Genomic DNA, 13,187 nt, shown 5'->3' with positions numbered 1-13,187 from the left:
ATGTGGGAATCCCCAGATGTAGGAGTTCCCAGATGTGAGAGTCCCCACATGTGAGAGTCTCTGGATGTAAAAGTCCCCGGATGTGACAATCCCGGGATGTAGGAATCTCTAGATGTGGGAATCCCTGGATGTGAGAATCCCTGGCTCTGGGAATCCCCGGATGTGAGAATCCCTGGATCTGAGAATTCCCGGATGTGAAAATCCAAAAATGTGAGAATCCCCGGATGTGAGAGTCCCTGGATGTGAGATTTCCCCAGATGTGGGAATTCCCTGGTCTGAGCATCCCTGGAAGTGGGAATCCCCGGATATGAGAATCCCCGGATGTGGAAATCTCTGGATGTGAGAATCTCTGGATGTGAGAATCTCCGGATGTGAGAATCACCGTATGTGAGAGTCTGTATGTGGGAATCCCCGGATGTGAGAGTCTCTGGATGTGAGACTCTCCGGGTGTAAAAGTCCCCGGATGTAGGATTCTCCGGATGTGTGAATACATCCCCGGGAATCCCCGGATGTGAGTCCCCAGAAGTGAGAATCCCCGGATGTGAGAATCCCCAGATGTAGGAATCCCCGGATGTGCAGAGTCTGTATGTGGGAATCCCCGGATGTGGGAATCTCTGTATTTGAGTATACCTGGATGTTTAATACTCGGATGTGAGTCCCCGGATGTGAGAGGCGCAGGCCAGGATCTGCCATAGCCCCGGGCAGTTGGGGGTTGGGGGTCGGGTCGGGGTCAGAGGTCGGGGATCAGGTGGTCGCAGGCGCAGAGCGGTCCGGGCACGCAGCAGGGCTGCAGGCGCAGGCTCCAGGTGTTGTGTGCAGGGCGAGGGGCGGGGCCGCGCGGGGGTGGCGCGTGCGCAGCATCCAGGCCACTGCGGCCTCCACGCGCCTGCGCGTCGCCATCGGGCCCCGCAGCGGGCGGGTCTCCCCCGGGTCCGCCGTCAGGTTAAAGAGCAGTGGCCGCCGGTGGCGGGTCATGCGCCGCCCGGAGCAGGCGCAGGCAGGGAAACCGAGGCAGGCGCCCGAGCCCGGCGGGTGGAAGCAGGGAGTGGCGAAGTGTAGCTTCCACACCGTGCAGCCTGCGGGGGGTGGGGAGAAAGGAGTAACATCCGGGGCCTCACATCCGGGGATTCCCATCTGGGAATTCACATCCAGGACATCACATCCGGGGATTCACATCAGGGCATTCACACGCAAGACCTTACATCCGGGATTCCCATCCAGGACCTCACATCTGGGTATTCACATCCGGGGATTCCCATCTAGGACCTCACATCCAGGGATTCACATCCAGGCCCTCACATCCGGGGATTCACATGTGGTACTTCACATCCGGGGATTCACATGCAGGGCCTCACATCCGGGACCTCACAGCCAGGGATTCCCATCTGGGACCTCACATCCGGGGCCTCACATCTGGGGATTCCCATCCGAGGCCTCACATCCGGGATCTCACATCCGGGGCCTCACATCCAGGGATTCTCATCCACTACCTCACATCTGGAGTCTCACATCTGGGAATTCCCATCGGGGACTTCACATCCGGGACCTTACATCCGGGGATTCCCATCTCATGCCTTCCATCCAGGTCCTCACATCCCGGGATTCCCACATCCGAGGATTCCCACATCCAGGTCTCCCACCCCAGGCCTTGCATCCGGGTCCCTGCGCGCTCGCATGCAGCTCCCTCCCCCGCCCTGGGGCCCGGCGGAGGTTGAGGCACTCACTTGGGCGGTTGAACCAGCGCACGGCGTGCAGCCGGGCCTCGCAGTAGTGCAGCAGGAAGTTGTGGCCTGCGGCCTGCGCTGTCCTCAGCAGCGCGGGCATCAGGTCCTCGCCGTCCACCTCCCTGCGGGACCCGGATGTGCAGGCTTCTGAGCGCTCAGAGACTCGGATGTGCAGGCCAGAGCCCCCAGAGACCCGGATGTCAAGGCTTGAGCCTGTAGAGACCCGGATGTGCAGGCTTCTGAGTGCTCAGAGGCCCGGATGTGCAGGCCAGAGATCCCAGAGACCCAGATGTCCAGGTTTCTGAGCCCTCAGAGACCCGGATGTGCAGGTCTAAGACCCAGGCCTCTGGTCTTAGAGACCTGGATGTGTAGGCCTGAGGCCTCAGAGAGCCGAATATCCAAGCTTCTGAGCGCTCAGAGACCCGGATGTCCATGCTTCTGAGCCCCCAGAGACCCGGATGTGCAGGCCTGAGATCCCAGAGACCTGGATGTGCAGGCTTCTGAGCCCTCAGAGACCCAGATGTGCAGTCCTGAGCCCTCAGAGACCCGGATGTCCAGGACTGAGACCTGGGCCTAGGTACTCAGAGACCTGGATGTGCAGCCCTGATGCCTTAGAGACCCCGATATGAAGGCCTGAGTCCTCAGAGACCCAGATATCCAGGCTTCTGAGTGCTCAGAGGCCCGGATTTGCAGGCCTGAGCCCTTAGTTACCCGGATGTAAAGGCTTCTGAGACCTCAGAGACCCGGATGTCCATGCCTGAGCCCCGGGTCTTGGGTCTTAGAGACCCGGATGTGCAGGCTCCTGAGCCCCCAGAGACCCGGATGTGCAGGTCTGAGCCCTCAGAGACCCGGATGTGTAGGCTTCTGAGCCCCCAGAGACCCGGATGTGCAGGCCTCAGCCTCCCCCCCTCAGGATCCCTGAGGCCCCGGATGACCTCCCTTCCCCCCCACCCCGTGGGGACCCAGGCCGGCGAACGACTACCTGTCCGCCGGAACCCAGCCCCGGCCAGGCGCACCACGGTGGGGAACAGGTCCATGAGGCTGGTGGGCTCAGGCACCAGGCGCCCTGCAGGCAGAGTCCCAGGCCAGCACGCCAGCCCGGGAACCCGGATGCCACCCTCCCAGCCACCCATGCCTTTGCCACCTGCAAGGGGGGAGCGAAGGGCAAAGGTCAATGGCGGGGTCGGGCCACGTGGGAGGCCCCGCCCATCCTGCCTCAGTTTCCCCCTCGCCCTGGTGCACGCCGTTGGAACCCCCAAGGCGGGCGCCCCAGGCCCGGGCCTCCAGCGAGGCACCGTGATCCGACGTGAAGTAGACAAGGGTGTGGCGCCCCAGCCCTGCACTGTCCAGCGCCGCCAGCAGTCGCCCTGTGGGGGGGGGCAATGGATCCGTGCCTCAGTTTACCCCCAGCGTCCACCGTGCCTCGGTTTACCCCCAACATGCACCATGCCTCAGTTTACCCAACATGCATCGTGACTCAGTTTACAAATTTCCATCGTGCTTCAGTTTATCCCCAATGCCCAGTGACTCAGTTTACCCAACAGGCACCGTGCCTCAGTTTACACCCAATGCTCACTGGGCCTCAGTTTACCCCCATCCCAGTGCCTCAGTTTACTCAACCCACTCACCTCGTCCCCGTGCCTCAGTTTACCCATTATGCACCATGCCTCAGTTTACACAATATGCCCAGTGCCTCAGTTTACCCAACATGCACCATGCCTCAGTTTACCCAACATGCCCAGTGACTCAGTTTACCCAAATACACCGTGCCTCAGTTTACCCCAATACCCAGTGACTCAGTTTACCCAAATGCACCGTGCATCAGTTCACCCTGAACATGCACCGTGCTTCAGTTTACCCAACATGCACCATGCCTCAGTTTACCCAAGTGCACCATGCCTCAGTTGACCCCCAACATGCCCAGTGACTCAGTTTATCCAAGTGCACCGTGCCTCCATTTACCCCAACCCATTGACCCCGTTCCCATGCCTCAGTTTCCCCCATCCCACTCACCCCATCTCCGTGCCTCAGTTTCCCCCAACCCACTCACCCAACCCCCGCGCCTCAGTTTCCCCATCCCGCTCACCCCGACCCTGTGCCTCAGTTTCCCCATCCCGCTCACCCCACCCCCGTGCTCAGTTTCCCCCATCCCACGCACCGTGCCTCAGTTCCCCCCCTGCACTCACCCACCATCCAGTCAAGCTCCTCCACGTTGTCGCCGTAGGCGCTGTGCGAGCTGCAGCCCCAGAAGGCGGGTGAGGTGACCAGCGGGACGTGGACGTGGAGGAAGGAGACAAGGAGGAAGAAGGGGCGGGCCTGGTGCCTGCGGACCCACGTCAGACCCCGCCCCCATCATCAATAACCTCACCAATAACCGACCTGATCAGGTATTGCCAATAATCGATCAGATGATTGATAATCGATCCTGATCTAATCGAAAATACCAATAATCGATCCTGATCTGATCGAAAATACCAATAATCAATCGTGATGTGATCGATAATACCAATAATCGATCATGATCTGATCAATAATACCAATAATCAATAGTGATCTGATTGAAAATACCAATAATCGATCGTGATCTGATCAGTTATTACCAATAATCAAACATCATCTGATCGATATGACCAATAATAGAACATGAGCTGATCAGATATTACTAATAATCGAACAGGATCTGATCAATAATACCAATATTTGATCGTGATGTGATCGATAATACCAATAATCGAACATCATCTGATCGATAATACCAATAATTGAACATGAGCTGATCAGTTATTACCAATAATCGAACATCATCTGAACAGTTATTACCAATAATCGATCATGATCTGATCAATACTACCAATGATTGATCGTGGTCTGATCTGAGGTCTACCAGATGTCTCTACAGATCTACTAGATGGAACATCCAAGGACCTGAGGTCTACCAGATGTCTATAGAGATCTACTGGATGTAACATCCTGGGATTTGACGTCTACCAGATGTCTCTGCAGATCTACTGATGGAACATCCGGGAACCTGAGGTCTACCAGATGTCTATAGAGATGTACTAGATGTAACATTCAGGGATTTGAGGACTACCAGATGTCTATAGAGATCCATTGATGGAACATCCGGGGATTTGAGGTTGACAGTTGACTATAGAGATCTACTGGATATACATCTGGGCACCTGAGGTCTACCAGTTGACCATAGAGATCTAGTAGATGTACATCAGGGGATCTGAGGTCTACCAGATGTCTATAGAGATCTATTGATGGAACATCCAGGGATTTGAGATTGACCAGTTGACTACAGAGATCTACTGGATGTACATCCGGGGATCTGAGGTCTACCAGATGCCTATAGAGATCTCCTAGTGGAACATTCGGGGATTTGAGGTTGACAGTTGACTATAGAGATCTACTGGATGTACATCCGGGGATCTAAGGTCTACCAGTTGACTATAGAGAACTAGTAGATGGCATCTGTCCCCCTCCCCGGCCCCAGGCTGACCTGTGGATGAAGGCCTCAGCCTCCCGCAAGAACAGCCCCGCGCTGGCCTCGAACCTCAGAGGCTGCTGGACGACCTGGTGATCCCTCATCAGGAAGCAGTCGGCGTGGACGATGAAGACACCTAGGAGGCAGGAGGTGCAGGCCAGGAGCAAGGCCCCACATCCGGGGCCCAGCACCCTGGGCACCCAGCGCAGGCCCAGCAGGCCCGTGAGCTTCCCAGCGGCCAGGCAGAGCAGGGAAAGCAGCAGCAGCTGCGCCCCCAGGTCCAGGGGCCCTTGCAGACGCACTCGCTTCTCCGAGGGCTCCGCTTGCAGGCTGTCCCCCATCAGGGTGAAGGGGACCCCGAAGAAGGAGTCGAACCTATGGTTCAGGGGGTGGTGGCAGTGGTGAGTGGGGGACTCACAGTTGAGGCCCAGGTGCCATTTGCCTGGAGGGGAAGAGATGGATGGATGAGTGAATGGATGGGTGGATGGGTGGATGGATGGGTGGATGGGTGGATGGGTGGATGGATGGGTGGATGGATGGGTGGGTGGATGGATGGGTGGATGGATGGATGGATGGATGGATGGATGGATGGGTGGGTGGATGGATGGATGGATGAATAGGTGGATGGGTGGATGGATGGATGGATGAGTGGATGGATGGATGGATGGGTGGATGGGTGGATGGATGGATGGATGGAGGGGTGGATGGATGGATGGATGGGTGGATGGATGACTTCTCTCTTTCCTATGAGGCCAGTGGCATATCCCTGCTGCTGCAGGATCTTGGCGAAGGTGATCTCGGAAGTGGGCAGCCCGCCAGACACGGCTGCCCACTGCAGCACGCGCGCCCCGTTGGTGGTCACCATGCCTTCCAAGAGAGAGGAGAAGGACCCTAGGTCAGTGATGATGGCGTCCTGGGTAAGGAGGGGGCATCTAGCACCTTCAGGGGGAAGGCCTGCTGTGTCTGGGATAGCCTGGGACCTGCCCACCCGGGGTGGAAAGGACCCCAGCCCTGGGAGCCCTCGGGGGAAACCAATATGGCATCACTTCCGGTTTCCTGGTGGTTCAGGGGGGAAGTCCCAGAGTCTCAGGGATTTGAACCTGAGATCCTCAGAGAAGTCCTCCCCTCCCTCTGGTTGACCTCCGTGCCCTAGATGTTGGGCCTCAGTTCCCCGGATGTTGGATGTTAGTATCCCGGATGTTGGCCCTCATCCCCGGATGATGGAGTTCAGTGCCCTGTATGGTGGATATCAGGACCCCAGATGTTGGACTTCAGTTACCCGAATGTTGTAGCTCAGTTCCCTGGATGTTGGATCTTACTACCCCGTATATTGGAGCCCAGATTCGGGTATGTTGGCCCTCAGATCCCCAGATGTTGGAGCTCAGTTCCCCGGATGTTGGGGCTCAGGTTCCCGGTTGTTGGATCTTAGTATCCCGGATGGTGGATGTCAGATCCTCGGATGTTGGAGTTCAATTCCCAGAATGTTAGGCCTCAGATCCCCGGATGTTGGATCTTAGTACAATGGATGTTAGAGATAAGGTCCCCGGATGTTAGAGTTCAGTGCCCTGGATGTTGGTGCTCAGATCCCCGGATGTTGGATCTTAGTAACCCGGATGTTAGAGATGAAGTCCCTGGATGTTAGAGCTCAGTACCCCGATGTTGGTGCTCAGTTCCCCGGATGTTGGGCTTTAGATCCCCGGATGTTGGGTCTCAGATCCCCAGATGTTGGATATCAGGTCCACGGATGTTGGATCTTAGTACCCTGGATGTTGGCTCTCAGATCCCCGGATGTCCCGACCCCGCCTCCCCCCCCACTGCTCCTTCCATTCCCCGGATGTCCCACCCCCCCATACTGACCCAGGCGCACAGGGTAGCGTCCCGTCAGGAAGGTTGCGTGGCTTGGGCTGCAGACGGACGCTGCTGCCAGGTGCTGGGTCAGCCGCACGCCATCGCGGGCCAGGCCGTCCAGGTGCGGGATGCTGTGTGGGGAGAGGGAAACTGAGTCACAGCCAAGAACATACGGGGACCTGGGGTCTAACATCCGGGGATCTAATGCCCAAAATCCTAGGAGCTAAACTCCAACATCTGGGGTCCTGAGATCCCACATCCGGGGATCTAAGATCCAACATCCGGGGACCTGAGATCCCACATCCGGGGTACTAAGATCCAACATCTGGGGACCTGAGGTCCAACATTTGGGGACCTGGCATCCAACATCTGGGAACCTGAGGGCCAACATCTGGAGATCTAAGATCCAACATCTGGGGCCCTGAGATCCCACATCCAGGGTACTAAGATCTATATCTGTGGACTGGGCTACTACATCCGGGGTCTAAGGCCCAACATCCGGGGACCTGAGGGCCAAACATCTGGGTATCTGATCTCAAACATCCAGGGACCTGACATCCAACATCCGAGGTACTAAGATCCAAGATCCGGGGAATTGAATTCCAACATCCGGGGACCTAACATCCAACATCCAGGGATCTGAGGTCCAACATCCGGGGGCCTGATCTCCAACATCTGGGGTACTAACATGTAACATCCGGGAACCTGATTTCCCACATCTGGGGTATACTAAGATTTAACATCCGAGGACCTGATCTCCAACATCCGGGGCACTAACATCCCACATCCAGGGATCTGATATCCAACATCCGGGGACCTGATCTTCAACATCCAGGGAACTGAGATCCAACATCCTGGGAATTGAACTCCAACATCCGGAGACCTACCATCCAACATCCGGGGATGTGAGGTCCACTAGATGTCTATACAGATCTCCTGGTGGAACATCCGGGGAACTGAGCTCGAACATCCGGGATACTAACATGTAACATCCGGGGACCTGATATCCAACATCCGGGGCAGTAAGATTCAACATCCGGGGACCTGATCTCCAACATCCGGGGACCTGATCTTCAACATCCGAGCACCTGACATCTAACATCCGGGGTACTAACATCTAACATCTAGGGACCTGATCTCCAACATCCGGAGCACTAACCTAACATCCGAGAACCTGATTTCCCACATCTGGGGCATTAAGATCTAACATCCTTGGACCTGTCCTCCAACATCCGGGGCACTAACATCCCACATCCGGGGACCTGAGCTCCCACATTCGGGGCACTAACCTCCAACATCTGGGGACCTGAGCTCCTACATCCGGGGCACTTAAGTCCAATATCTGAGGACATGATCTCCCACATCCGGGGTACTAAGATTTAACATCCCGGGACATGATATCCAACATCCGGGGCACTAACATCCAACATCTGGGGAACTGAGTTACTAGATGTCTATACAGTTCTCCTGGTGGAACATCCAGGGATCTGAGCTCCCACATCCGGGTAACTAAGGCCCCACATCCGGGCCTCCCCCTCTGCTCACCGCAGGCTGCGGTTCCCGAAGCTGTCCAGGTCGCCCAGGCCCAGGTCATCGGCCAAGAGCAGCAGGAAGTTGGGGCGCGAGGGGGTGGGGCCTGCGCAAGGGCCAGGGGGGAGGAGGAGGAGGAGGAGGAAGGCGAGGGGTGGGGCTGCGCAGCCGCTGTGCAACCTGAGGAGGAGAGAGAGGAGGAGGAGGGGTGGATGGGTGGATGGATGGGTGGATGGATGGATGGATAGGTGGATGGGTGGATGGATGGATGGATGGGTGAATGGATGGGTGGATGGATGGATGGTTGGATGGATGAATGGATGGGGAATGGGTGGATGAATGGATGGGTGGATGGATGGATGGATGGGTGGATGGATGGGTGGATGGGTGGATGTATGTATGTATGTATGTATGGATGGATGGATGGATGGATAGGTGGATGGGTGGATGGATGGATGGGTGGATGGATGGATGCACAGTGGATGGATGGATGGGTGGATGGATGGATGGGTGGGTGGATGGGTGGATGGATGGGTGGTTGGGTGTATGGATGGATGGGTGGATGGATGGGTGGGTGGATGGATGAATGGTTGGATGGATGGATGGATGGATGGATGGGTGGGTGGATGGATGGGTGGGTGGATGGATGGATGAATAGGTGGATGGATGAATAGGTGGATGGGTAGATGAATAGGTGGGTGGGTGGATGGATGGATGGGGATATGGATTGATGGATGGATGGGTGGATGGATGGATGGATGGATGGATGAATGGATGGGTGGGTGAGTGGATGGATGGTTGGGTGGATGGATGGATGGGTGGATGGATGGATGGGTGAATGGGAAGAGGGATGGAAGGACTCCCCCTCCCTCCAGGCCCTCTCCTGACCAACTTGGCATCCAGGATCCCGTCCTTCCCATGATGCTCCCCGTTTCATGGAAGAGAATGCTGGAAGCAGGAAGTGGGGAAGAGCTGAGTAACATCCGGCCACCCCAGGGCCAGGCTGCTGTTGCCCCCACCAGTACATCAGCCCCTCACCTCGTCTTTCCAGGCCTGTGGCGGGGCCCTGCAACCCCCACCCCGGGGCATGGTGGAACATCGGGGGGGGGCTTCATAGAACAATCGAAGCCCTCCCACCCCCGGTCCCCACACCTCTCCCCGTGTTCCCCAGAGGACGAACTCACATCCACAGTTCTCTGCCATCAGCGCCTGGGCCTGCTGCTCTCCCTGCCAGCCAGGAAGCTCGCAGGGCTCAAATGTCCATGTCACTCCAGCAGCCAGAACTCCACAACATCCCTCCAAAATAAAAGTCCCCTTGTTCCTTGGAAAGCACAACATTCCCCCCCCTCCAAAATAAAAGTCCCCTTTGTTCCTTAGAAAGGAACAGGATGTGGTGCTGAAGGGGAAGGCGGGGAAGGAAGGGAAAAGCCCGGAGTTGCTGGGCTGGGCGCCAAGAAATATCCAGGCCTGGCAGAGGCAGGAGGAAGGGGAGGCGGGAAACCTCGAGAACTACATGGAAGGCTGCAATAATAGTCAGGACCGTCAGGGAGGGTGGCCTGTGCCCAGGGGGCATGGCCTGCGCTCAGTAGGCCGTGGCCAGAGCTCAGGAGGGCGTGGCCTGGGCTGGGGAGGAAGTGAGGGACTCAGGAGGGCTTGGCCTGTGCTGGGAATGTAGTGAAGGTCTCAGGGGGCGTGGCCTGTGGTCAGGAGGGCGTGGCCTATGCTGGGGAGAAAATGAGGGTCTCAGGAGGGCGTGGCCTGTGCTCAGGAGGGCGTGGCCTGTGCTGGGGAGGAAGTGAGGGACTCAGGAGGGCGTGGCCTGTGCTGGAGCTAAACTGAGGGTCTCAGGAGGGCGTGGCCTGCAATGAGGCAGAAGTGAGGGTCTCAGGAGGGTGTGGCCTGCAATGAGGCGGAAGTGAGGGACCTATGTGGGCGTGGCCTGCGCTGGGGCGGAAGTAAGGGTCTCAGGAGGGCGTGGCCTGTGCTGGGAAGGAAGTGAGGGTCTCAGGAGGGCGTGGCCTGTGCTGGGAATGTATGAGGGCCCCAGGAGGGCGTGGCCTGTGCTAGGAGCGGAAATGAGAGTGTGGCCTGTGCTGGGCAGAAATGAGGGGTCTCAGGAGGGTGTGGCCTGTGCTGGGGCAGAAGTGAGGGTTTCAGGAGGGCGTGGCCTGCGCTGGGGCGGAAGTGAGGAAGAATTCCATCCAGAAGCAGCACGGCTGCTTTATTGCCTCCGATTCTGGGAAAGGACCCCAACGGCCCAAAGCGCAGCTGGAGCCCGGAGCCAAGGTGTGGAGCGCCTGCTCCGCCCACATCTGGGTTCCACCTCTCACATCTGGGTCTCAACCCCTCACATGTGGGTCCCAACCCTCACATCCGGGTCCAAACCCCTCACATCCAGGTCCTGGCGCCTCCCAGTGGGCCTGGAGATAAGTGACATCCTGGTACTCGCCTCCACGTCTGGGTTCCCGGACCTGGAGATCCCTAACATCCGGGTACCCACCCCATATCTGGGTTCACGGACCTGGAGGTCCCTAACATCCGGGTACCCAGCCCACATCCGGGTTCATGGACCTGGAGGTCCCTAACATCCGGGTAGTTCCCATTCCACATCTCGTTCCTGGACCATCAGTGGATGTGGTGGGACCTGACATCCGGGATCCCCACACCACATCCGGGTCCTAGACCCTGTCAGTAGAAGGAGAGGAGCGTGACATCTGGGACTCAACACGCCACAGCTATGCCCATGGATGTGATATCCGGGTCCCATCCAGCATATATCCGGGTCCGTGCCACAGTCCACATCTGGGTTAATGGACGTGGACTTACATAACATCCGGGTTCCCCACGCAACATCCGGGTCCTGGCCCCTGAGTGGACCTGCAGATAGGTTATATCCGGGTCCCCCAGTCCACATCCGGGTCCTGGCCCCTCAGTGGACCTGGACATAAGTGACATCCGGGTCCCTGACGCCACCTTCAGGTGAGTGGACATGGAGGAGGGTGACATCCGGGTCCCCCAGTCCACATCCGGGTCCTGGCCCTTCAGTGGACCTGGAGATAAGTGACATCTGGGTTCCCCAGGCCACATCTGGGTCAGTGGACACAAATGAGGGTGACATCCGGGCCCCTCCCAGTCCACATCCGTGTACTGGCCCCTCAGTGGACATGAAGGAAGGTGACATCCGGGTCCCTCCTAGTCCACATCCGGGTCCTGACCCATCAGTGCATCTGGAGGAAAGTGACATCCGGTTCCTCCATGCCACATCCGGGTCAGTGGACATGGAAGAAAGTGACATCCGGGTCCCTTCTAGTCCCCACATCCGGATCCTGGCCCCTCAGTGGACCCAGAGATAGGTGACATCCGGGTCTTTCCCAGTCCACATCTGGGTCCCTCCCAGTCCACATCTGGGTCCTAGCCTCTCCATGGCCTCTGGTCGGACCGCAGCTTCTGTACAGCGAGCGCAGGTTCGGAACCCCACATCCAGGCATCTTCCGGCTGGGGCCCAGGAGTCTTGCTGGAGCTGGACATCTGGTTCTCACGCGCTTTCCTGGCAACCGAACGCCGCGGCCTAGCGGCGGGATTGAAGCCCCACATCCGGGTCTCCTCAGTCCGTTGCCCTGCCATGGCACCCAGCGGCCTAGTGGCGGGAATGAAGCTGAACATCCGGGTCTCCAGCACGCGGGGGGCGTGTCCGGGCGGCGCCCCGGGGTGGGAGTGGCAGACAGGCGCCGCGGTCGCGCTCTGAGGCGGCGCGCACCTCCAGGCTGCCGTCGGCGCCCAGCGTGAAGCGGCCTCGCCTCTGCAGCCCATACAGCACCAGCCCGCCGGGCAGGCGCCAGGACACCGGAAGCGTGGAGGTGGGGCAGCGCAGCCGGAAGCTGCCGCCCAGCGCCACACGCAGCGCCGCTCCCGACACTTCCCCAGGGGGCGGAGTCAGTGCCTCAGAGGGCGGAGTCGGCGCATCAGGGGGCGCAGTCAGCGCCCAAGTTGGCGGGGCAGGCGGGCCAGGGGGCGGAGCTGCCTCAGAGGGCGGAGCCAGCACACCAGGGGGCGGAGCCAGCGCCCAAGATGGCAGGGCAGGCGTGTGATGGGGCGGAGCTGGCGCGCCAGGGGGCGGAGTAAACGCCTCAGAGGGTGGAGCCGACGCCACAGTGGGCAGAGCCCGCGCCCACCATGGCGGCAGCCGCACCCACATCCGGGCTTCGCCCGCCGGGTTGCGCGCCACACACGCCACGGCGTTGCTGCCACCGCTGCGCAGCACATGCACATCCGGGATTTCCAATGTCCCGCGCGCATCCACGCTGATCCCTCCCCCCCATGCGACTGCGATACGGGACTGGAAGTACCAGCCCGCCCGGAAGTTCCCACAGCAGGTGGGGCTCGGGGATGCCATCCGCCTGGCAGCGCATGCGCAGACGCACCACGGGGGAGACCCGGATGTCGTCGTTCACGTCGTCATGGACGTCAGGCGTGACCCGGATGCGCGGCGCCCGCAGCTGCACGTGTAGGCGCACGGTGGCGCGCCGGCCCTGCCCCGCCACGCACGTGTACGTGCCTGCGTCGGCCCGCCGTGCTCCCCGCAGGCGCAGACGCCC

The 13,187-nt window shown here is 58.9% G+C and overlaps 1 pseudogene; it reads right to left on the bottom strand.

Annotated features, from left to right (window-relative positions):
- Positions 1-744: 744 nt before the first annotated feature.
- LOC138828913 (arylsulfatase L-like) lies at positions 745-9,789 on the bottom strand (annotated as a pseudogene).
- Positions 9,790-13,187: the final 3,398 nt, after the last annotated feature.

This window comes from Dipodomys merriami, unplaced genomic scaffold, assembly GCF_024711535.1.
Source record: "Dipodomys merriami isolate MVZ:Mamm:240054 unplaced genomic scaffold, mDipMer1.0.p SCAF_1675, whole genome shotgun sequence".
Classification (NCBI taxonomy): Eukaryota; Metazoa; Chordata; class Mammalia; order Rodentia; family Heteromyidae; genus Dipodomys; species Dipodomys merriami.
The sequence above is the reverse complement of the archived record's forward strand: the minus strand, read 5'-3'. Positions and strand labels throughout refer to the sequence as shown.